We start from the raw sequence: 23,442 nt of genomic DNA, 5'->3' as shown, positions 1-23,442 counted from the left end.
ATCTGCCCCAGCCAAACATCTATGGTGCACCAGCTTAGGGGAGGCTGGCTTAGAGAAACCATTCTGCCCCATCTGCAACAGTAGAACAACACGGATCTGCCTTGCAGAGGTGTTGTAAGTAAGGATGGAAGGATCTGTCAGTTTCCCTTTTCTCAGTTTCTCATTTTTCCAATCTTACATGCACTTCTCCTGGTTTATGCAGCAATTTCTGAAATTTCTTCTTTTTTCAAATCCTCATGGAAATTCTTCAGCATTTTAGTGCAAATTTCTCCCAACCAATAAATTTTTGCCTAGTTTTAACTTATGCAATTTTTGCAAGCAATTTCTCCTACTATAATGCATTTTGTATGTTGCTTTCACTGGTATTATATTCATTTTTATACCCATCTCTCCCTAATATATGCATTTTTGTAATCATTGGTTAGTTAGAGAATTGCATTGCAAAATTCAGATATGTGTGAATTTTGAAGGGTGGTTCTGTATTTTGATTCTCATGCTGTTTCGGAAAGTGTGAATTTGATACATTTGGTTTTATAATGAGAGCTGAGGGCTTAACCACACTTCCTCTTGTCCTGCTGCTTTCCCCCACTCTTTAGTGCTCAATCACAGCAAATGGCAATTTGTGTTTTCTCCAGATTGACAGTTGCTTTGATTTAGAGCTAAAGAGCAAGTTTTCCCTGGGAAAGGAGCAGGACATGGGGCAAACCACTGGAACCCATGCTTTCTAGGCACCCGACAAGCAGAGGTTTGGATGAGGCCTGAATCAAATTTCTCCCCCATCCGTTACTGTAAGGATTACAAGATAATGCATGGACACAGGAGACTCTTAAAGCATTATACAAATGTCAAAGATTTTGCTTTCTGCCTCTTTTGTTTGCTGGGACCCTGTTCTGATAGGAAGAGAAACTTCCTCAACATCCACCCATGGAGGGAAATCATTTATTGAAGTCCTTCCACTCTCCCTGTGCCTGTGCCTGGGAAAAGCCCTTAAAGTAATATTCCCCATTTCATAGAATCATAAAATTGTAGAATTGGAAGGGACCCACATAGGTCCTCTCGTCCAGCCCCCTGAAATGCAGGAATCTCAGCTAAAGCATCCATGACAGATGGCCACCCAACCTCTGTTTTTAAACCTCCAAGGAAAGCGAGGCCACCACCTTCTGCGGGAGACCATTGCGCAGTTGAACAGCTCTTAACTTGTCAGATGTTCTTCCTGATGTTTAGTCGGAATCTCCTTTCTTGTAACTTGAATCCAAGTCCTTGCCTCCGGAGCAAGAGAAAACAAGATTGCCCCGTCTTAAATGTGGCAGCACTTTAGATATTCAAAGATGGCTCTCATATCTCCTCTCAGTCTCCTCTTATCCAGGCTAGACATACCCAACTCCCTCAACCATTCCTCTTAAGGCTTAGTTTTCAGACCCTTGATCATCTTAGCCGCCCTCCTATGCAGACGTTCCAGCTTGTCAATAGCCTTCTTGAATTGTGGTGCCCAGAACTGGACACAGTACTCCAGGTGTGGCCTGATCAAGGCAGAAGAGAGTGGAACTATTACTTCCTTTGATCAGAACACTATACTTCTGTTGATGCAGCCGAAAATAGCATTAGCTTTTGTTGCTGCTGCATCACTGTTGGCTCATGTTAAGTTTGTGGTCCACTAAGGCACCTAAATCCCTTTCACATGTACTCCTTGGCAAGCCAGGTATCACCACATCTTATAAGACAATTCTTTACTTTGGGATAGGAGCCCCTCATGTACCCAAGTTTTATGCAGCATCTATATGATATCAATGTCATCAAAATGCCAGCCTGCATCTCTCTCTTTCCCCACCCTATTTAGCCTTTATGGGGGAAATCCATGCCTGAGGTGTATCTCAATAACTTGTTCACAGTATTGAGCCCCCACCTGCAAGCACATCCTGCCCACCTCCAAAATCTCCCCCCATCCCTGCTTTGCTTGCTCATTTTTCTAACTGGTCTCAGGCAACTTCCTCAGGAGTGTTGCTAAGTCATTAAAGGACGTGGGACTCAGCCAGTCTATAACACATATTTGCATAACATATGCATATGCTAATTTTTATGTAAGGATGCACATATAAACTGATTTTCAGCTTATATTTAAAGTGGGCGGGGTCAGACAATCCTGGTGCAAAAGGCCCAGGGCTCAGGTCCTTGCCTAACAACACCCCTACCACTTCCTCTTTAGATTTAAAGCAAAAAATACTTTGCTCCAGCCCACTATCCTCCCCTTGGAGGTGGATATTGCAAAGTGGTGGGCTTTTATCCTGGAAGCTGCTGTTTGGCCACCTCCCATTTCCCCATCCTATTCCCGGTGGCAGATCTTGGGGTCTTAAAATTCAGTGGCACCCTATGCGATGCCAAAATTCAGCAGTCCACCCCACCTCTCACCTTCCATTCTATATCATGGTTGCAGCACCCCCTGTGGCACCCCTGAGGCTCTGCACCCACTGTGACCGAACCAGTCGCACTTTCCTAATCTGCCTCCGCTATTTCCCAATTTGCAGAAAAGGGAGTCAACCTAGGGCAGCTGCCCTCCTAAGCATTCTTGCGCAGAGGTCCCACAAAATCAATGAAAGTTTCCTCCAAGCAAACCTGCTGAGGACAAGATTACCTCTAGGAGAATGGAGACCAACAACCTTTCAGTAGTGAAAGTAGAACATCCAAATAGCCCCAGTCATATGTGCCAATAATAAACATGAGCAACATGAGCCACAACCCACTGGGAAGTTCTCCTGCACAGGCTTATTTGAAATGAATGGGAGAAATTGTGAGCTCAGAACCACACCAAGATTTCTTCCAAGGTTGGAGGACTGAACCCAGAGCTCCAAACCCCCCACTTCTTCCTTTCACAAAAAATGCTTGATCCCTTACGAAACCCCTCACAAGTCTGACTGTGGGTTCTATTTTGCAGAGGACTGGTCTTTATTTGATGCCTGCTATTCTGGTCTTAGTTCTGGCTTGTAAATACTCACCTATGGTGAATAAGACAAACCTCTGGGACACCAGGGCTGCTTCCAAGCAGAGAAGTGTTTTGCGTTCTGAAAGTGAGTTGGCTTTCCCTCTCCTCAGGCCATTGGTGTGCCGTAAATGGCTTCAGTCAGCCCTGCGTTGTCTAGTAGGTTTTGCAGACTTGCTTGCAAGGATATCTGAAACTGTATTTTTATGGAGGACAGAGAGGGAATCCTAAAAGGGCAACAGTCTACTGACCTCTCCAGTTGTTCACTTGAATGAGTAAGACAATGTTCATGAGTGCACAAAACCAAATGTGCCAAGGCTTTAGCTCCAAGAGATTATTATGTGCACACAAATGTTCCTATTTAAGTGCCCTTGTCTTCTGGTACTTCTCCCAGATAAATCATTAGCCTTTTTACGGGAAATGTCAGGATTCACCTTTTCCCTCCCAACAAATCCTGGCCATACTTCTGCTCTTCAGGGTTCAGCCCCCCTCTTTTGGGTCATTAGGTCTCTGTAGGCAGAATGGAGACCTTTTGACTTGAGTGTACGTGGGTGTATCAACACATGCACGGCAGCCGCAAATGCCCAGGCCCTGTCTCCTTTTGAAACCTTCCAAACACCTATCCAGTATTGCTGAAGGTGAATGTGTCGAGCACCCGCTTTTTCACAAGTCCAGGCAGATCCATCCCAAGATTAAATGCTCCATTGCATGTTCTTAGGAAACTGCCAGGGCCACTTTGCTTAGCAGCGCCTGCTTCCAAGGCAGTCACAGGAGAGGTCACTGCAAAGTGAAGGAACACAACCACCTCCAGCAACCTGTGGGGGTTGAATGGTGGGGTGTTCAGGCACTGCTACGTGAGAATGGGGGGTGTTGCAAGTACAGGCAAGCAATCCTATTTTTCTCTGTGCAGTGTTGGAAATCAGTGCAGAATGGACACAAGGATTCCCCCTCAGTCTTTGGAGAGCACAGTCAAACTGCAAAACTGAATTGCCAGTTCCCTCTCCCTGCCCAGAGAGGAGGCCACATCACACACCTCCCCCTTCGCTTCCTTCCTCCCTCTCCCCATCTGCTAGCTCCTAAAGGAGGAACGTTCTCCCTCACTGCCCCCCCCCACTGCAGTGCCAGCCACTCTGAGATTTTATACGCTCAGACACGGAATCCACAAAGTCTGTTTTCTTTTTGAAAGGGGGTGTTGAAGAGAGAGGGGAAGAGAGATAATTTGGGAAGGGGGGGGATTGCTACAGGGGCAGCAAGGGGTTTGGATGGAGGGAGTATGCCAGTGGGGTGGACTGTAAGGAGGGTTTCATCTGAGCCAATGTGCAGAACCCATTTTGAATTCCACATGACAGTCCTAGAACATGCAACGGTAGAAGCATCAGGTCATGGGTATCCCTAAGCATGTGCAGAGAGCTTTTCCTCCCAGGCAAGGGAAACCATCCCACTCCTATCTGTTTGGGATTAGGGTGGCAGGACTTCCAATAAAAGTTGATCCCAACCCCCCACCCACCCACTCACTTCTCTGCCGAGGAATTAAGCATATTTTAAAAGCATCTGGTATTTTCCATTGGTTTGGGGTAAGACAGCTTTTCCTGGCATAATTGTGGTGAAACAGGTGAGTGGACCTCACTTCGAAGCTGTGTGCTTGCTAGACACCTGGGTGATACCTGCATCCCCCTGAATTAAAGGATAGACAACCAGGAGATGCCCTGAACAGAAGAGAGAGGACAAGGCAGATGCCATAAATGCAGCACTGTTGATAGGGATTGCCTTCCCTGTAAAAGCATTGACACACACACACACACACACACACAGACACCATTGCTCTTCCCAAACCTCTGGGACTGCTGGGGTCACCAGGGCTGTTGCTTACCTTGGTGGGTCTGCCTGCCCGCAGGGGATGCCCACCGCAGGTGCGAAGTTTGAAGAGCAGGAGGGAGCGCTTAAGCCATCCACTGAAGGAGATGCTGCCTGCTGTTTTGACTGCTCCTCTTGCTGCTGCTGCTGCTGCTGCTGCTGCTTGGCACCTTCTTCCTCCTCCTTCACCTGCTCTGCCTTCTGAATTGCTTCTCCGCCTCCTCTTGTATCAGTATGTGCCCCTCCTAGCAGGGAGAAGGGAGGGGCCCCACTGGCCTGCCTCTCAGCCTCATTGGTTGCAGCGAGTGCCTGTCAGTGCACACTGCTCCAGGTGGGGCTCTGCCTTTTGCTCCTGTTCCTCAGCCCAGACCAAGGCTGAAAGGAGAGCTGCCAGGGCACGGTGCCCGCCTGGCATCAGGCAAGTCCCAGCCTGCTTGCCTGAAGGCCTCTCCCGCCCGACCCTTTTGTTTTTGGACAACAAGGGATGCTCATAAGTCACAGCGCTGGAGACAGATGCATAGTGCTTGGAGGAAAGTAATTGCAGCAGGCTGCCAGCCCCAGTGCCGAGGCTCAGTTGCTGCCCTCAGGACCCAGAAGCCCTTAGACACAGTTGAAAAGACATCCTCTAAAAAGCCTCAGCTCTCCCTGATCAGGGTTCTTTCCAGCCCTTCTTTAGCCTGATACTCACATACAGTCACAGTTACATGCTGTGGAAGGGGGCAGAGGGGCAAAGCAAGCTGTTTTATCCCCAGTTAGTTCATTGCTCAATCTAGCTTAGTACTGCCAACACTGACTGGCAGCAGGTCTCTGGGGTTTCAGATAGGGGTCTCTCCCAGATCTGTCTGGGAGATGCCATAGATTGATTGATTCCTGCATGCAAAACATGTGCTCCCCCACTGACCTACAACCACAGGGTGAGCTCCCATTGTTCGGTCCCAGCTCCTGCCAACCTAGCAGTTTGAAAGCATGTCAAAGTGCAAGTAGATAAATAGGTACCACTCTGGCGGGAAGGTAAACGGCGTTTCCGTGCGCTGCTCTGGTTCGCCAGAAGCGGCTGGAAGCTGTACGCCGGCTCCCTCGGCCAATAAAGCAAGATGAGCCCCGCAACCCCAGAGTCAGCCACGACTGGACCTAATGGTCAGGGGTACCTTTACCTTTAAGGAACCTTTGGCCCTCCAGATGTCATTGAACTACAACCCCACCACCCCTGGCCACTAGCCATGCTTGCTGAGGCTGATGGGAATTGTAGGCCAGCGCCATGTGGAGAGGCAGAAGTTCCCCATGCCTGCTTTAAAGTAAAGGCAGTGTCTCTGCACATGCTGAGAGGCACTCTTGACTTCCAGTCTAAGGATGTGTTGGCACTGCAGATATGCAGTGGCGTGACTCCTGACTAAAGTCACGTTACATTACATTTATAGCCCACCTTTCTTCGAAGAAGCTCAAAATAGTGTACATACTTCTCCTCTCCTCACAACAACCCTGTGAGGTGGGTTAGGATGAGAGTGAGTGACTGGCCCAAGTGAGTTTCATGGTTGAGTGGGAGTTTGAATCCTGGTCTCCCAGATCTTAGTCCCACACTCTAACCACTGCACCACACTGGCTAGTTAACTGAGCCTTGGAGGTGAGACCCTCCTCCTGCTTGAATCTGGCTGGAATATTTGGGCAAGGAATGGCAACAGAGCAAACAGGAGTTCTGGGTAAAGTAAGCTCTGGACTCTTTTTCCAAAATGGAAGTTGGGATTCCGAGTTCTGCAACAGAACAGGTGGATGGGAATCTACAAGATAGGGTGTGTGGTTGTGTCAAGACTGAGGGAAATGATGGTATAGAGTTTGGATTTGATATCCCGCTTTATCACTACCCGAAGGAGTCTCAAAGCGGCTAACATTCTCCTTTCCCTTCCTCCCCCACAACAAACACTCTGTGAAGTGAGCGGGGCTGAGAGACTTCAAAGAAGTGTGACTAGCCCAAGGTCACCCAGCAGCTGCATGTGGAGGAGCGGGGACGTGAACCCGGTTCACCAGATTACGAGTCTACCGCTCTTAACCACTACACCACACTGGCTCACACAAATTTAATGCCCAGTACAGGATCTCGAGCAAGCTTCCCCAATCTACTGCCCAGCCAGTGTAGGAGTTGTAGTCAAAAAGTATATGGAGGGCACCCGGTTTGGGAAGGCTGGGCTCCTGCACACTCCCTTGTTTAGTTTCTCCTTTCCCTCCGCGATGCCTTTTCAAGAGTCAGCATTTGCTCTGTAACTTCTTTGGGGAAGGAACCCTTTGTTGATGAAATTCTAAAGCGAAAAGTAAATTGAGTAGACTACTCTGTTGTTAATAAACAAGCAAAGGCAACAGAAGCAGGTCCCGTAGATACCCCATGACCTGAAGGTCACTGGATGGGCAATGTATCTTCCCTTTTGACTCTGATCCTTTAAGGAATCCATGCCAGTTGGATGGACTGGTCCTTCCCACCCTTTGAGTGTGAGGAAAATCAACTACCTCTTCCCTTGCACCCCTGTTGTCACAATCAGCAGGAGCCCTCTGAGACCAGGCAGCTTCACTCTCCACTCAGCTCCTGGGCAGGACTGAGGTCTCACCTGCTCCATCACTACACAAGGCTCAGACAGAGGGAAGGAGATACAGTTTCTTTTGTGAGAAATCTGTCGTCATGATCTTTAAAAAGAGGGAGAAGCAGATTTCAGAAACAAATGTGAAGCATTTCCATGGCAACTGCCCATGATATGGAAGATTCCCCCCCTTCCTCCTCAGTGCTTCGCTGCAACAGCCTATCCTGAAGGTTACAGAGACATTTTTTTTTTGAGGGGGAGCTTCTTTTATAACCAAAAGGGATCTATTTGAACAGAAGGAGGGGGCCGGGCTACCTCCCCTGGCCCCCCAAAGCCAGCCAATCCTGTTCGAAATGTCACAGAGAAACATTTAAGCAACCGAGACAGTAAGGTAAAAGGTAAAGGTACCCCTGCCCGTACGGGCCAGTCTTGACAGACTCTGGGGTTGTGCGCCCATCTCACTTAAGAGGCCAGGGGCCAGCGCTGTCCGGAGACACTTCCGGGTCACGTGGCCAGCGTGACATCGCTGCTCTGGCCAGAGCCAGAGCCAGAGCCGCACACGGAAACGCCGTTTACCTTCCCGCTGGTAAGCGATCCCTATTTATCTACTTGCACCCGGAGGTGCTTTCGAACTGCTAGGTTGGCAGGCGCTGGGACCGAGCAGCGGGAGCGCACCCCGCCGCAGGGATTCGAACCGCCAACCTTTCGATCGGCAAGCCCTAGGCGCTGAGGCTTTAACCCACAGCGCCACCTGCGTCCCAACCGAGACAGTAGAAATGGCAAAAAGGCGCATCTCCCTGAGGACAGCCATAAAGACTAGGGAAGGGCCCATCACAGGCATAGAACAGCTGCTCTGCATGCAGAAGACATTCAGTTTCATCTCTGATATTGCTGATTAAAAGGGTGCAGTCACAGGGGATGCAAGAGGCCCTTCCCTGCCTGAGACCCTAGACGAAGCAGGAAATTTGGGGCACGACAGACTCAGTGTCTGAAGGCTTCATACGTTCACTAAACACATGCAGAGTTCAGTGGGAAGGACCGTAGCTCAGGGATAGAGCACCTGGTGGCAGCTTGGCATGGGACCAGGAAACCTCTGGAGAGATGGTGCTGGCCCCTGTGGACAAGCCTCCTTTAGCTTTGGGTCCTCAGGTGTTATTGGACAGCAGCTCCCACCAGCTCCAGCCACCTTAGCCAGTAGTCCAGGATGTTGGGAGTCACAGGAGCCAACTCCTAAGGGTCAAGGTCCATTCAGCTCCCCCCAATAAAGTATTTGAGGAGACTGCTCCCCCCCCCCAGTTAATGGGCATTGCCATTCAAATGGTGTGCATGCGCATTGTCTTGTGGCTGATTATGCAGGGCTTGGCTTACCTGACCCCCTCCTCCCCATATTTTATTCAAGTTGGCACTTCTGATGGAAATTGTAGTGCAACGATATCTGGGGACCCAAAGATGGTTGGTGTAGCTTTTAGTGTATATCAAGTGTAATTAACCCAGCTGCCTGCATTTTTGGACTGCCATGGGGGGCGGGCTGTCATGATGAACTCTTGCACTTCAAAATTTACCATTGCACCATTGTGAGTGTGTGTGCACACCAGGGCTGGCTGGTCCATTAGCTTCGATGAGACAGTTCCATTGCTTTCCCCTTCAAAAACCTGCTCAGTAACACTGAATAGGAACAAACAGCAATTCAGGTTTTCTATGGATTGCCGTTTGCTCTGATCCAGCGGCAAAGAGTGGGGTTGTGAGGGGAAACAACAATACCTACTTAGACAAGGCACTTTAAAGTGTGGACTGGTGTTACCAACAGGTTCGTGAAAGAGGGGGGAAAGAGAGCTATCAATTAAAAATCCCACAACATTCCCCCCCTTTACATGATCCTCTGAAGCCTTGAAATATTTATGAAAGATTAATTGAATCAGATAATTTGTGAGGCCAAGGGAATCCAGGATCTCTGACTGTTGGGGTGGGGGAGGCAGGATCCACCTTCCAAAGCATTAACAATTAAGGTGGATTGTGTTTTGTTGTCCCCACTCCACTTCTGGAGGTCAATAGATCATTGGCTACTGGATCATTTTCTCTGCCAGCAAAGCACACACATTCCCCAAGAGCATGGAAGAAGGAGGATGCAAGGGTGGTTGTGCGGATTATTTTTGTTTTCATATTACAGTCTTTCAGCAGAGCAAAGGCATTGCTTTTCATCCATCAGCTAGATGCAAAATTAAAATGCAAGCACTATGTTTGGCAACACCTTTTGCTACAGCCAATATCTGTCTAGAATGTATACTCAACAGTTTGTCCCATGGAGCAAAGTTCCGTTGCAATATTAGTTAAAAGTTTTTTTTTACTTTCAGATTTGGCCCTTTTTATTGCTTCCTGTGGAGTGCAAACTGGGGGATCAGTGGTGAATTGTCTCTCAATTGTTGTTGTTGTTTAGTCGTTTAGTCGTGTCCGACTCTTCATGACCCCATGGACCAGAGCACACCAGGCACTCCTATCTTCCACTACCTCCCGCAGTTTGGTCAGACTCATGTTTGTAGCTTCGAGAACACTGTCCAACCATCTCGTTCTCTGTCGTCCCCTTCTCAATAAAGGTAAAGGTACCCCTGCCCGTACGGGCCAGTCTTGACAGACTCTGGGGTTGTGCGCCCATCTCACTTAAGAGGCCAGGGGCCAGCGCTGTCCAGAGACACTTCCGGGTCACGTGGCCAGCGTGACATCGCTGCTCTGGCCAGAGCCAGAGCCGCACACGGAAACGCCGTTTACCTTCCCGCTGGTAAGCGGTCCCTATTTATCTACTTGCACCCGGAGGTGCTTTCGAACTGCTAGGTTGGCAGGCGCTGGGACCGAGCAGCGGGAGCGCACCCCGCCGCAGGGATTCGAACCGCCGACCTTTCGATTGGCAAGCCCTAGGCGCTGAGGCTTTAACCCACAGCGCCACCTGCGTCCCCCCCTTCTCAATAGAAGAGGACTAATTAAGGGATTATTCATCACTCCTCCCACAACTGCATTGGACAGGAAGGAATAAAATGAGCTGAATCTGCAAGAGGAATTTTTCTGTAAAAGCCACAATAGCCCTTAGAAGTCTCCATCCCATGTTGTTTTTTCACACTTGGTACTGCAATTGTGTTTTGCTACAAACAATCACCCTGAATCAGGGTGTCATGCAGGGGTGTTGCAAGGGGGGTGCATTCCACCCTGAGTGTCATGCCTGGGGGGGTAACAAAATCCCCCCATGCGGATTAGCGTGGTGGCGCTCTCACCCCCGGCTGGCGGATTTTCACAATTTGCGCAATAGTCGATGTGAAAATCCGCCCGCTGATTGCACAAATATTGTGATTGCCAGGTGACGTTGGCACCCCTGGCGGGCCAACCCTTCCTAAAAAAGGTCAACAACTCTGGGCAACGTTCCCAAAAATTGCAATGTGGGGTGGTGACAAAAAAAGAAAATCGCAGTGGGTACCACCTGACCTTGCTACACCTCTGGTGTCATGGACTGGTTGGATGCAGAGGAATGGTGGGAGGAAGCAGCTGGAGCTCAGAGCTCAGGAGTGGTGGTGGGAGAATGATGAATAGTAAGAGGGGAAAGATAAGAAAATACTGGGAGGAGGAAGCTGAAGAGGTAACAGGGCTTAGTGAGCTGGGAGAGTCTTTGACAGAGAGCAGTCAAGAAGCAGGAGCAGAAGCTGAAGCAGGAGAGCAGAATGGGGAAGGCCAAGAGGCAAAGATCAGCTGGGCTGGTGGAGTCATGAGGGTCTCCTCCCTTGTCTCCCAGAACCAGAAGAGGCATGAAAAGGGCAGAGGAGAGGTTGGCTGCCTGCAATTGCTTGGAAAAAGTCATGGCAACTGATTTCATGAATGAAGACCACTGGGAATGAGCTGCTCTGCTCATTAGGCCTGACACTCTGCCAAGTCTGTGGAGGTCATGTTTTTGCTAATATAGAGTTAACTCCATCTTTGAAGTGTGTGATCACTGACTGGCACACTCCTGTGATACACAGTCTGGTTTACTCTCTTAGGTTGTCTTCAGGGTTACTGCTATTGTTATAATTAACATAGTATATTTATTAGTTCTATTTTATTTTGGTGGACATACATTAATTCAGGTTCTTGGTGCAATATGAAAGTGGTGGCTGCTTTTAAGTAATTCCTGTTTGTATAGTATAGTTTTGTTATGTTATTTTCCTGTTTTTTAAAACTTGTGTGACCCATTCCAGCTTGCTTTAAAAATGTGGAAGATAGATTTTTAAAAATAACTCATTACATTTTGCCTCATCCATGTTTCATTATCTGTATCTTAAGCATTTCATGCCTTCTTAAATATTTGTTAGCTGCCCTGAATGTTTCGTAAAACAGAAATGAAGGGGGGAAAGGGAAGCTGCCTTACACAGAGTCAGGCCATTGGTCCACCTTCCTAAGTACTGTCCTGGTTGGCTTCCCTGGTTTCAGGCAAGGGTCCTGACTTGGAGATGCCAAGGACTGAACATTCAGCCCTTCCACAAGAAAAGTAAATAATCTACTACATTAGATGCTTAAATTCGAAGACACTTGATTTGCCATGACACTGGATCAATACTGAATTGAAAAGTAGAAGTAGCTGTGTGAGCCCATAAGAAAAATGTCAAAATGTGACTTTTATTAGGCCACAAAAGGGTATGCCAGTTTTTGAGCTCTCCAGAACTCCAGAAATGGGAGGCAGGAGAGAGAGAGAGAGATTGGCTAGTTATGAAGCCGGAGAGTCTGCACTGGATACAATGCAGTAATCTGTTACCTGATTACAGTTCTAGACAAGATGTGTTATCAAATATATTTTGAAGCCAGGTAGTTTTCATCCTGCTCTAGACATTCTGCAGTTGCTGGCTGGCCTTCGACAGCAGCAGGAGGCAGTCCTCCCTCTTATTTTTCCAAAATACCCCTCTCTTTTCAAAACAGAACCTCAAAGTTAGAGCCATATTTGAAAGGATGTCATGACCAAGGCGAGACCAGCAGAGGGTGCAGGAGGACATACTGTAGTTACAGTATGAGTTTTTTAAATGCTCATTTCTACGGAATGAAGCAAAAAGTGGTGGGATTCTGATCCATCTATTTTCAAGCATCCAGAAGTCAGAGGGCACTTGCCCTCCATGAATTTGCCTAAGCCAAGCCATTCAAGTTGGTGGCCATCACTATCTCATTTTTTTTTAGTAGTAGCAGGCATCTAACAAATGTAATCAACAAACAATCTAATTTAGAGTACAGTGATAACCTCTACACAGGGCTTTTCGGAAACTTCAGCAGGTTCAGAATGTTGTAGGCAGGCAAATTATAAGGAACATATGACACTCTGCATTAAAACAATGGCATCACTGGTGACCCATCTGTTTTCCAGGCACAATTCAAGGTGCTAGTCATGACCTACAAAATCCTACAGTGGAAAACAAGTGTGGTGTTGTGATTAGTTTTGGGCTAGGACCTGGGAGACCAGGGTTCAAATCCCCACTCAGCCAAGAAGTTGAATTTAGAGCCATCCAGTTCAGCACAGTATAGACCTGTTAATCAAAATTGGGGAAAGTCACATCAAACTGGGTGATTACATATTCATGTGTGTCCATGTTGGCACAGCTTGGACTCACAATGCCAGATTGGGCAAAATCATGACAAAGCCACGCATCAGTCTGCTGTCCTGATTTAAAATGGAGCCCAGTACCAAACACAGAGGAAGATTGTCTCCCCCTCAGGAACCCTCAGTTTAAGTTGGGCCCTGATACCTTCAAATGTATCCATACTGGCACAGGTTGGAACCGTCACAGAAGATTGGGCAACAATATTTTCAGAACTGTGTGAATTGCTGCACATTGGTCTGGACCATCATGCCAAATTTGGTGATGTCCCAGCAAATGTGGTGACAATGTCTTCAGAGCTATCCAAATTGGTGCAGTTTGGCCCATCACACCGAAAATCAGTTGATAACACGCCAAAGTCAATTTCAGTGCACCATCTTGATTCAAATGGCACCTGGCATACCAGTCTACAAAGACCACTGCCCCCACCCCAAGAACCCTTGTACCAAGTTTGGTGATATCTCCAAATGGACCAACAACTTTCCAAAATTTATAGTAGATACACACACATGGGATGCTTCAAAGAATGGCAAAAATATATTTCTAGATTTATCTGGCAAGGGAAGAAACCAAGAATAAAATATAAATTACTATCAGATATGAGAGAAAGAGGAGGTTTCGCCCTGCCGGATTTGAGATTATACTATATACTATGAGGCATCTTGCATTTGTTGGATCCGGGACTGGATAATATTGAAAAATAAAGATGTGTTAGATCTAGAAGGACACCATAATAGATTTGGATGGCATGCATATTTATGGTATGACAAAGTGAAAGTACACAAAGGCTTTCAGAATCATATAATAAGAAAATCAGTTTTTAAAGTTTGGGAGAAGTATAAAGATTTACTAGAACAAAAAACACCCTGGTGGCTTTCCCTGTTAGAAGCACTATCTGTGAAGAAAGTAAATATGAGGACAAATTGGCCAACATATAGAGAGCTGTTAACCAAGGTAGAAAACCACGTAAAACTAAAAGATTTTGAAGAGGTGAGAGAACAGGTAACAGACTGGTTACAATATCATCAATTAAATTACTTTTTAAAAACAGATAAAAAGAAAGGTTCTAGTTATGAATTATCAAGATTTCAAAAAGAGATTTTGGAAAATAACTTTAAACTACTGTCTAAAATGTACAATTTGCTCCAGGAATGGGATACAAAAGATGAATAGGCAAAATCTGTGATGATAAAATGGGCGAAAGATAGAATATACAAATGGCGGATTGGGAGAGGCTATGGAAAACTGATCTGAAATTTATGGCATGCTCTTAATTGAAAGAAAACTGCATGAAAATGATGTATCGGTGGTACTTAACCCAAGTAAAACTAGCAAAAATGTATAGAACAAGTAACAATATATGCTGGAAATGTAAAGAAAAAGAGGTTACCTTTTATCATATGAGGTGGAACTGTAATGTACAGTGGTACCTCAGGTTACATACGCTTCAGGTTACATACGCTTCAGGTTACATACTCCGCTAACCCAGAAATAGTGCTTCAGGTTAAGAACTTTGCTTCAGGATGAGAACAAAAATCGTGCTCCAGCGGCGCGGTGGCAGTGGGAGGCCCCATTAGCTAAAGTGGTGCTTCAGGTTAAGAACAGTTTCAGGTTAAGTATGGACCTCCGGAACGAATTAAGTACTTAACCCGAGGTATCACTGTAATCAAAAAATTATGGGAATTGATATATAATGAAATGAAAAAAATGTTTAAATTAACCTTTGTTAAAAAACCAGAAGCTTTTTTACTAGGAATTATAGGTACCGAGATTCTAAAAGAATAGAATAAATTATTTATGTATACAGTGGTACCTCGAGTTACAAAGGCCTCAGGTTACAAACGCTTCAGGTTACAAACTCCACTAACCTGGAAGAGTTACCTCAAGTTGAGAACTTTGCCCCAGGATGAGAACAGAAATCATGTGCCGGCGGAGCAGTGGCAGCAAGAGGCCCCATTAGCAAAAGCACGCCTCTAGTTAAGAAGAGTTTCAGGTTAAGAACAGACCTCCGGAACGAATTAAGTTCATAACTAGAGGTACCACTGTACTACAACGGTTGCCCAGATACTGTTAGCCCAGAGATGGAAGGAAGAGATAACCCAGACAAAAGAAAAATGGCAGACCAAGTTGACGGACTATGCCAAAATGGCAAAATTAACTGGGAAGCTTAGGAACCAAGAAGACAAGAAATTTATAAAAGAATGGGAAATGTTTATACAAAATGATTGTAAACAGTTTAAAACATTAGCAGGATTTTAAATACACTTGTAATGTAATAGAAACTATAGATAACTTAGGAAGATGAAAATTTTGGAGGGTACTGATATGCAGATGAAAACAGAATTAAGAGGACCCACAGATGGGACGGGGGAAGTCAGGAGATTCAGAGTAATCTCAATACGTGAATGTGTAACACATTTTGATGTAATTTTGCCACCTTTCTTCTTTGTTTTTTTCTCTTTCTCTTTTTTTGAAAATCAAATAAAAAAATTATAATAAAAGATACACACACATGGGAAATACTGCATTTTTCCATACAAGTTTGCCAGGAGAGGCTTGTCTTTTTTTTGCCCCACCGATATCTGAAGCACATCTAGTGGAACTCAAGGGAGGGTCTTCTTGGTGGCTGCTCCCAGGCTCTGGAACTCCTTGCCAAGGGAACCTGGCTAGTCCCGTTTTCAATGACCTTTTGCTAGCAACCAAATGATTTTTTATTTAGACCAGCCTTTGGCCCGTAAGCTGACTTGAAAATATTTTGCATTTTGTTTAAGGATGGGAGAGAATGCAAACCTATCTAATTCATACTTCCTGAAACAATATGTGAATGGAAACACAGCTATCCTTTGAAATTCGCACTTCTCTGAATTTTGTGGTGCACTTCTCCAACCAAAACAGGAACACAAAAATGTGTGAACTGGGAGGAAATGTGCATAAAAATGCATATATTAGTGAAAATAACATACAGAAATGCATTATATTACGGGAAATTATTAGCAAAAATGCAAACATCAGGCAAAATTACATTAAAAATGTATTTCTTAGGAGACACGGGCACTAAAATATTGGTGAATGGTTAGGTCTTTTACTTATTTATTTAAAGCAAATTTATGTGGGAAATGGGGAGAACTGAAAATGAGGGGGGGGAGGAGGATGAGAAGCAGAAAATGACAGATTTATCCACCCCCAACTTGCTTTGAAATGGTTACTTTCATTGATGCTTAAGCTGCCTTATTTTTATTTTATTAATTTTGCATTTGATTGCTGTATAATTAATAGATTGTATTGGGTTTGTATTGTTGTTTTAGCCAACTTGTGGAGCATATGGTGGGAAAAGGGGGTGCAAATTGAACAAATAAAGAAAAAAACCCAAGAACTGGGATGTGTCAAACAGGGTGCTAATGCGTTGTCTCTCTTCAAGCATCAGGCCCTGGGAGAAGAAGGCTTGATCTGGGCATTCCTCCTGATTGGCTCAAGGCAGGGGAGGGTTTTATTGTCTGGTCTGAGCATCTGGTCCTGGGGCAGTTACACAACAATGTCCTGCATTGGTCCTCATTTGCTTGTTTACAGACCTTCCCCTTGATCATTCCTTCACCCTGCCTATTTTTTGCAGCAAAAGGTCTGCTGTTGCTTTTTTCAAAGTGGAATGTTGCACCAGAGCTACAGAACTGCCCTGAGACCTCTGGGTATAGGGCGGTATATAAATTCAATAAATAATAATAACCCTTTAATCTGCTTTAACTGAGCATTATCCGCTTGGATCCCTCTTGCAAAATACTGGAGGCACCCCAAGTGTGGGGGGAGAGAACCAGCCCCAACACAACCATATCCTTTTTCCCATGGTCGGTTGCCAACGTTTTTACCGGCCCTGCTCCTCTCCCTCCAATAGTAGCCTGAGACGCAGAAAAGAAACAAGTGGTATCTTTTGCTGCTACTTCTCCCCATGCCAGGAACAGTTCCTCTTGCTAAATGTTTATCCACCAAGTGGCTGTTAAAGGCTTGAAAGCAGGGAGAAGGACAAGCCCCCTCCCACCTGCATTCCTTCCCAGGAATTATTCCAAAGATATTGGGGAGGGAGGACTATCACTGGAGAGAGCGTCACAATGGAACCATCCCCTGGTGTCTCTTAGCACTCCTCCTCCTCCTCCTCTCCTTGGGAGTATGGCAAGTAGCAAGAGGTATCCTGGAGCCAGAAGTCAGAAGGGAATCTTGTACAGATAACCTCCAGGGTCAAGCTGCAGAGCTGAGAGAGGACCCTCCAGGAGGAAGGGAAGGGTGTCGGTGGGGGTGGGAGAGAGGAGACCCTGCCACGATCTGACCTGGTTTTTCCTAGAAGCCTCTTTCCTGATAGGTTGCAGCATCAGTTGCACACGGATGAATCTTTTTTTGCAGGGCTCTGCTAAGCACAGCTATGACCATATATGGGATAGTTGAGGATTGGCTCACAGCAGCAGCAACAGCGGCGGCGGCATCTGAGGTAGAGAGAGGAGGGGGTCCCCGGTGGGCAGTTTTCTGTGTCACTGTGCAGCTTCCTTTATACGCACAGTCAGCTCCTTCCAAGCAGAAGGCAATGCCTTCCCCTTAGTAGTATTGTATCCCCAAGGAGGGCAGGGCAGGGCCCCCTTGGATTGCTTCTTGCTGCGTGTGCTCATGGAGAAAAGCTGCCTCAGAAAACTTCTGTCCATTTCCGAGTACAGGGAACTGAGGGAATCAGAAAGGGTACAGAACAAGACCCAGCAAAAATAGCAAGCAGGAGCTAGCATTTAGAGGGTGCTTCTAGAGTGCTTAAAACACTTCACATACTTAACCACAGTTGCAGGGGGTTAGACTAGATTACTCATGGGGTCTTCCCAACTCTACAGTTCTGACAAGCCTTCAGAGGTAAAGGTAAAGGGACCCCTGACCATTAGGTCCAGTCGTGGCCGACTCTGGATTTGCGGGGCTCATCTCGCTTTATTGGCCAAGGGAACCGGCGTACAGCTTCCGGGTCATGTGGCCAGCATGACTAAACCACTTCTGGCGAACCAGAGCAGCGCATGGAAATGCCATTTACCTTCCCACCGGAGCGGTACCTATTTATCTACTTGCACTTTGACGTGCTTTCGAACTGCTAGGTTGGCAGGAGCAGGGACCAAGCAACGGGAGCTCACCCCGTCGTGGGGATTCGAACCGCTGACCTTCTGATCAGCAAGTCCTAGGCTCTGTGGTTTAAACCACAGCGCCACCCGCGTCCCAACAAGCCTTCAAAACAGGGAAAGGTGTTAGCCTACCTATGGCCACCTTGTGGGTTTGCAGGTGGGAGGGTGAGATTTGATTGGGGAGCCTTCCTAATTCACCAGCCGCAAGGCTATCAACAGCTACTAGCCGCAATGGCTCTGTTCTACCTCCACTGTAGAGGCATTATGCTTCTGAATATTAGTTGCTGAGAACAGCGGGTGGGCAGGGTCCAGCTTGCAGGCTTCCCACAGACATTGAGTGGGCTGCTGCAAAAATAGGCTGCTGGACTGGGTGGGCCATCGGCCTGGTCCTGCTACAGGCTCACCTTATGTCCTTATAGTAATGCTCATGTACTAGCGGTCTTTCCAGTTCAGTGCAAATATCACAACACATTAATGGAGAGTGGTTAACCTGGAGAGAAGCTTTCATAGCCCATAGCATGCAGTTCATCCTCCTAGAAACTGAAATTGCTCCCCCTCCATAATATCACATTCCACATGGCTCCTAGTCTGACGTGTACAGCTGAAAGTAAGGGGGCACCCGCAGTGTGGGCATCAGGAAAAGGGAGTGTACTAGGCAGGCAAGGCAGAACTTGGTGGTCTCCCAAAGTCACCCCTTTCTGCCTTGTGGACAGGGAGCAGGCTCAGGCAAGTGAAAGCCCAGCGGCATTCATCCTTTGGAGACTGAAAACAGGGAGGAGTAACACGTTTGTTCACTGAAGTGAGACAGGACCAGGAAGCCTCTCTCAACCTGGTGCCCTCCAGATGTTTTGGACTGGGATTCCCATCTGCCACAGTCATCATCAGCCCCAACGTCATTCAGTCTGTGGGGTAATGGGAGCTGTAGCCCAAAGCATCTGAAAGGCACCGGGTTGAGGAAGGCTGGCTTAGGACCACGTTGCCCATCATGTTGGCCTCCATCTCCTTCAATGTCCTCTGCACAGGAGCATAATCTCTTATGCCTTATCCCCTCTTGAAAATCCCGACACTGAACACCCTCCCAATTTTTTGTTTGTTTGTTTCACTGCTGAGATGCATCCTGAGCTTAGGATGTCCCTAGAAATGCAGCCCTTTGCACCTCACATCGATAATTACAGCACAGGCAACAATTTGCATTTTGTCTTTAAACACCCCAGTGGGACCAAGCAGTGATGAATTTCAGGGTGGAGAGAGAAAAGAAGATGTCTGCCCATGATTGGCTGTCTCCATGGAGATACAGGACTGACCGAGCCACCAGTAGAGATGCTGAGCAAGGCACGGAGGAGGACGGCCAGTCACACCCTGCCTGCCTGCCTGCCTCCCTGCCTGCCTGCCTGGTGCCTTTCCAAGGGGGCAGATGCATTTTGCCAGGATGCATCAGGGCATCCAAGTAAGGGGGTTTGTGACAGGTGTGGCAAAGGGGAAAGTTGCCTTTCTCAGTTCAGGTGGGTTGGATGCTGCAGCCTGCAAGAAAGTGTGTGGGAAGCATCCTGAGGACAGGCGTGCTCTGACTATGGACAGAAGCAATACAAGTAGCAGTTTGAGGGCAACAGTATCTGGATTTAAACAGTGCGTGCCAGAGAGGTGCCCAAGGGTATCAATGAGTGCTTCCTGACGGCCACTATTTTGCAAGAGGAATTCAAGCATATATCAGATTTAGGTTTGCACAATTAAAGAGGATCAAAGCATTTCATTCATTCATTCATTCATTCATTCATTTCATAATGTTTATACACCACCTGATAGTAAAAAAAAAACACTTCAGAGCAGTTTACAAAAAGATAAAATAATAATAGCGAGAAAAATTCACAACCCTACGTTAAAGCATGCAAAAGTTAAAATACTAAAGCAGATTAAAATTACTTCAACTTCCTAAGCATTTGGGTTGTCTAAACAAGAGTTTTTAGCAGGCACCAAAAAGAGTACAGCCTGCTAATCTCAGTAGGCAGGGAGTTCCAGTTTAATACAGACAATAGGTAGCAAATCCCAAAAAACACCACACGCAACCTAGACCTTTTGCGGGGTGGAATGTGACAGGTAAATGCACTGAAACATGTGGCATGAACAAATGCTCACCAAAGGTCAGACATAGCCTAACCTCTGTGTAAGCTTTGCGCAAGCAGATCAGGATGGATGCTCTGTAAATAGTTACCTGGAGTAGCCTGATGCTTGTGGCCATGCTGCAAAGGAAGGATGCTCTCAGACTGGAGGGCTCTCAGACTGGCTCCCACCACCCACAGCATCCCTGAGAGGATCCTGGTGGAGCACCTGCAGAGAGGCTGCAGTAGTGCATCTCCTAGGAGTGGCAGAGTGGACTGGGTCACCGTATCTGGGGAAAGCTGGCTTCCTTTCTCCCCAGGGTTTTCTGTGGATGGCCATTTGCCCCAATTCAGTGGTAAAATGTGGGTTTTCCTGAGAGAAGCACCAGGACAACAACAAAAAACCTACTCAGGCATGGAGCTTTAAAGTGCGGACCTGTGCAGAGAAAGCGCTACACAAAAGGACATCTGGATGAGCCCTGAGTGATGTGGAGAAAGCCCACTTCACTTCTTCAGTTGTGCCACAAGCTCTGGGACTCAGCCTTGTTTGCAAATAAGGTCTCTGTTCCAGGTCTACCCAAAAGGGTCCTTCACTACACCCTACTCTGCATCAATCGCCGTTCAATATTTTTCAGATAGAATCCAGACCAAGGGCCAGGTGGCTTGATATGCCCAGTTGCAGAGTTTGCTATATATGTACCTACTAGCCACAGTGCCTGGATTCTACCTCCACTGTCAGAGGTAGCACGTCTCTCTGAATACCACTTGCTGGGAATCACAGGAGGGGAGAGCGCTGCCGCCATCAAGTCCTGCTTGTGGGTTTCCCACCGGCATCTGGTTGGCCACTGTGAGAACAGGATGCTGGACTAGATGGGCCTTCTGTCTGATCTGGCAGGGCTCTTCTTACGTTCTTATATCTAACCAAATAATTAAAATCAGCACTGGAGCTTCAGCGAGGGAATTCAAGTCCTAGATATCTGCTTTCTCGGCCTGTCAGAGGTATGCCATCTTGCCTCTTCCTCAGAATCTGCAATCTTGGATCCACTCCACTGGCCCTACATCCTACAGTCAGACCCTGTAAGGCTTAGCCCATGCTTCTTTCCATCTTACCCAGAGAAACTAATTATTCCTCGCTGTGGGGCAACTCATGCGTTCTGCATCGCCAGCTACGTTCAAAGGCGGAGAGAGTAGTAGTGGCTGCTTGTCAGTGCTGATCAGCATCACCTGGGTTGCCACTTGCCTAAGATGAGAGATCTGGTTCAGGAGGCTAATGCATTCATGTCAGGCCCGGAGAAGCGGAAACAGCCCCCTCCCCACCACGTTCCCTCCTCGACCATCGTGCTTTGGGAATGGGGCCAAGACGCTTCCCTTTCCCTCTCTGGGCGACAGCAGGCAGCTTTTGTGCCCCAGATTTCCGTGCCGCTCCCTCCTCGTGGCATTTGCAACCCAAATGGATGAGCCAGCAAAACTCCAGCCTCTGCAGATCACCCAGCCTCCTCTTCCTGCTACCTTCATTCCAAGCGGATGCCCACCACGAGCTGAGCATCCCTAACCGCCTTCAGAGACAGCTGTTGTCATCATCACCAGGGTGTGTCCAGAGGGCTGTTGCTCTAGACTGCACAGCTGGAAGCCTGGCGGGAGGGAATGCATGCAAGCAATTTAGAAAAGGAGAAAAATGTGGGAGAAGTAATCTTCTTTCCTCACTTGCATTAAACCAGACCTCAGGATCACCCACTGACACTTCACCACCACCAGGTTCACTGGGCCGGACCTACCATTAAGCAGAGTAATATGGATGCCTCAGGCGGCAGATGCTGCGGGGCAGCAGTGCCCAGGAGATGCTGAGGTGTGCCTTGCCTACACTACCTTAAATTAACCTTCTTTTCACCCACCTCCTGCTGTGGTGGATGATGTCCCATCAACAGTGTTGAAATAAGAGTTAACTGGCAATCCAGTCAGTTTCTGTACCTAGATGGGGAGGGAGCATAATCTTGTCTTTTGCTTCAGGCAGCAAAAAGTTTGTGACTGGCTCTGAAGGTTCTAGTCAGGAAACAGAAAATATGGAATTTGCTGCCACAGAATGAAGGAATGTTAACAAAGACGTCTTGCAACAGCCTTTACCTAACCTCCAGGTGCTTTGGAGTACAGCTCTCATCAGTCCCAGTCGGCGTGGTTTATGGGAGTTGCAGTCCAAAACACCTGGAAGGCACCAGGTTGTGCATGGCAATCTGTGGCCTCTGCCACTACAGATGAGACAAGGTCAAGGATCTTTGACATTGTCTGTTCAATTGTTTAGTGACACAAGGGAGTGGGGGGAGGAGGAATCACGTGGATCTGTTTAAAAATTGTGCCAACAATAATTTTTCTTTTTGACAAGGAATTCAGAGCTCGTGAATTCCTAATGGTGCTACCTGTGGCAGGTGGCAGTGGCATGTGAAGACACTTCTGGACAAGTTTTAATATGTTTAATAGTTAGTTTCTGAAGATGTGAATATGTTGGAATTCTTAATCCAGGCCTATCATTGGCTGAGATGGATCTCAGAATTATGCCTTTTGTTGGGTCACCTGCAAGGTTTTAATTAAGTTGCTTTTTATTGACTTGTGCTTGATTTTGCTTCATTTCTCACCTCATTTGCTATCTCATGTCCATCTGCACAGGATCTGGTGGTTTTAAGAAGGGAATTAGACAAACTCATGAAAAATATAAGCTCTGAGACTTAAATGGACCCTCTTTGGTCAGAAGCAACTGAGCTGCAGCCCTTCCCAAAAATATAAGTAATGAATGAGACATAGGGCTCATCCAGACTTCCTTTTGTGCCACACTTTCCAGGCACAGGTCCACACTTTAAAGCTCTGGGTCTGAGCATTTTTATTATTTTGACCTGGTGCTTTCCCTGGGAAAACCTGCTCTTTAGTGCTGAATAGGAGAAAATGACAATCTACAGAAGACTGGATTCAGCAGTAAAACATGGGTTTTACTTGGGGAAAGCACTGGGACAAAAAACAAAACTGTTTGGACATGGAGCTTTAAATCCCAGAGCTGTGCCTAGAAAAACTCAACAACTTGGGCTGCCCCACCCCCAACAAAAATCCTGGCTACACCCCGAGTGAAACACTGACAACAGGCCACAGATCTCCCTTTAACCAAGATTCTGATTTGGGGTTGTTATGCGTACAGCTCCTGTCTGGGACAGGAGGGACAGGCTGGATGACCTCTTGGGT

The 23,442-nt window shown here is 46.9% G+C and overlaps 1 protein-coding gene across 2 annotated transcripts in view; it reads right to left on the bottom strand.

The window, feature by feature from the left end:
• HPCAL4 (hippocalcin like 4) overlaps nt 1–23,442 on the bottom strand; it is a 42,104-nt gene that overhangs the window by 13,202 nt on the left and 5,460 nt on the right. The window contains exon 1 of one of the 2 annotated variants that reach the window (XM_079988626.1): nt 4,845–5,066. The exons of the other annotated variant lie outside the window; for it this stretch is intronic. The gene's annotated coding sequence lies outside the window, so the exon portion shown is untranslated. Of the gene's footprint in view, nt 1–4,844; nt 5,067–23,442 lie in introns of those variants that run through there. 2 annotated transcript variants of the gene reach the window in all.

Source organism: Podarcis cretensis, assembly GCF_951804945.1.
Source record: "Podarcis cretensis genome assembly, chromosome: 8".
Lineage (NCBI taxonomy): Eukaryota > Metazoa > Chordata > Lepidosauria > Squamata > Lacertidae > Podarcis > Podarcis cretensis.
This window is presented reverse-complemented; position numbering and strand designations above follow the sequence as displayed.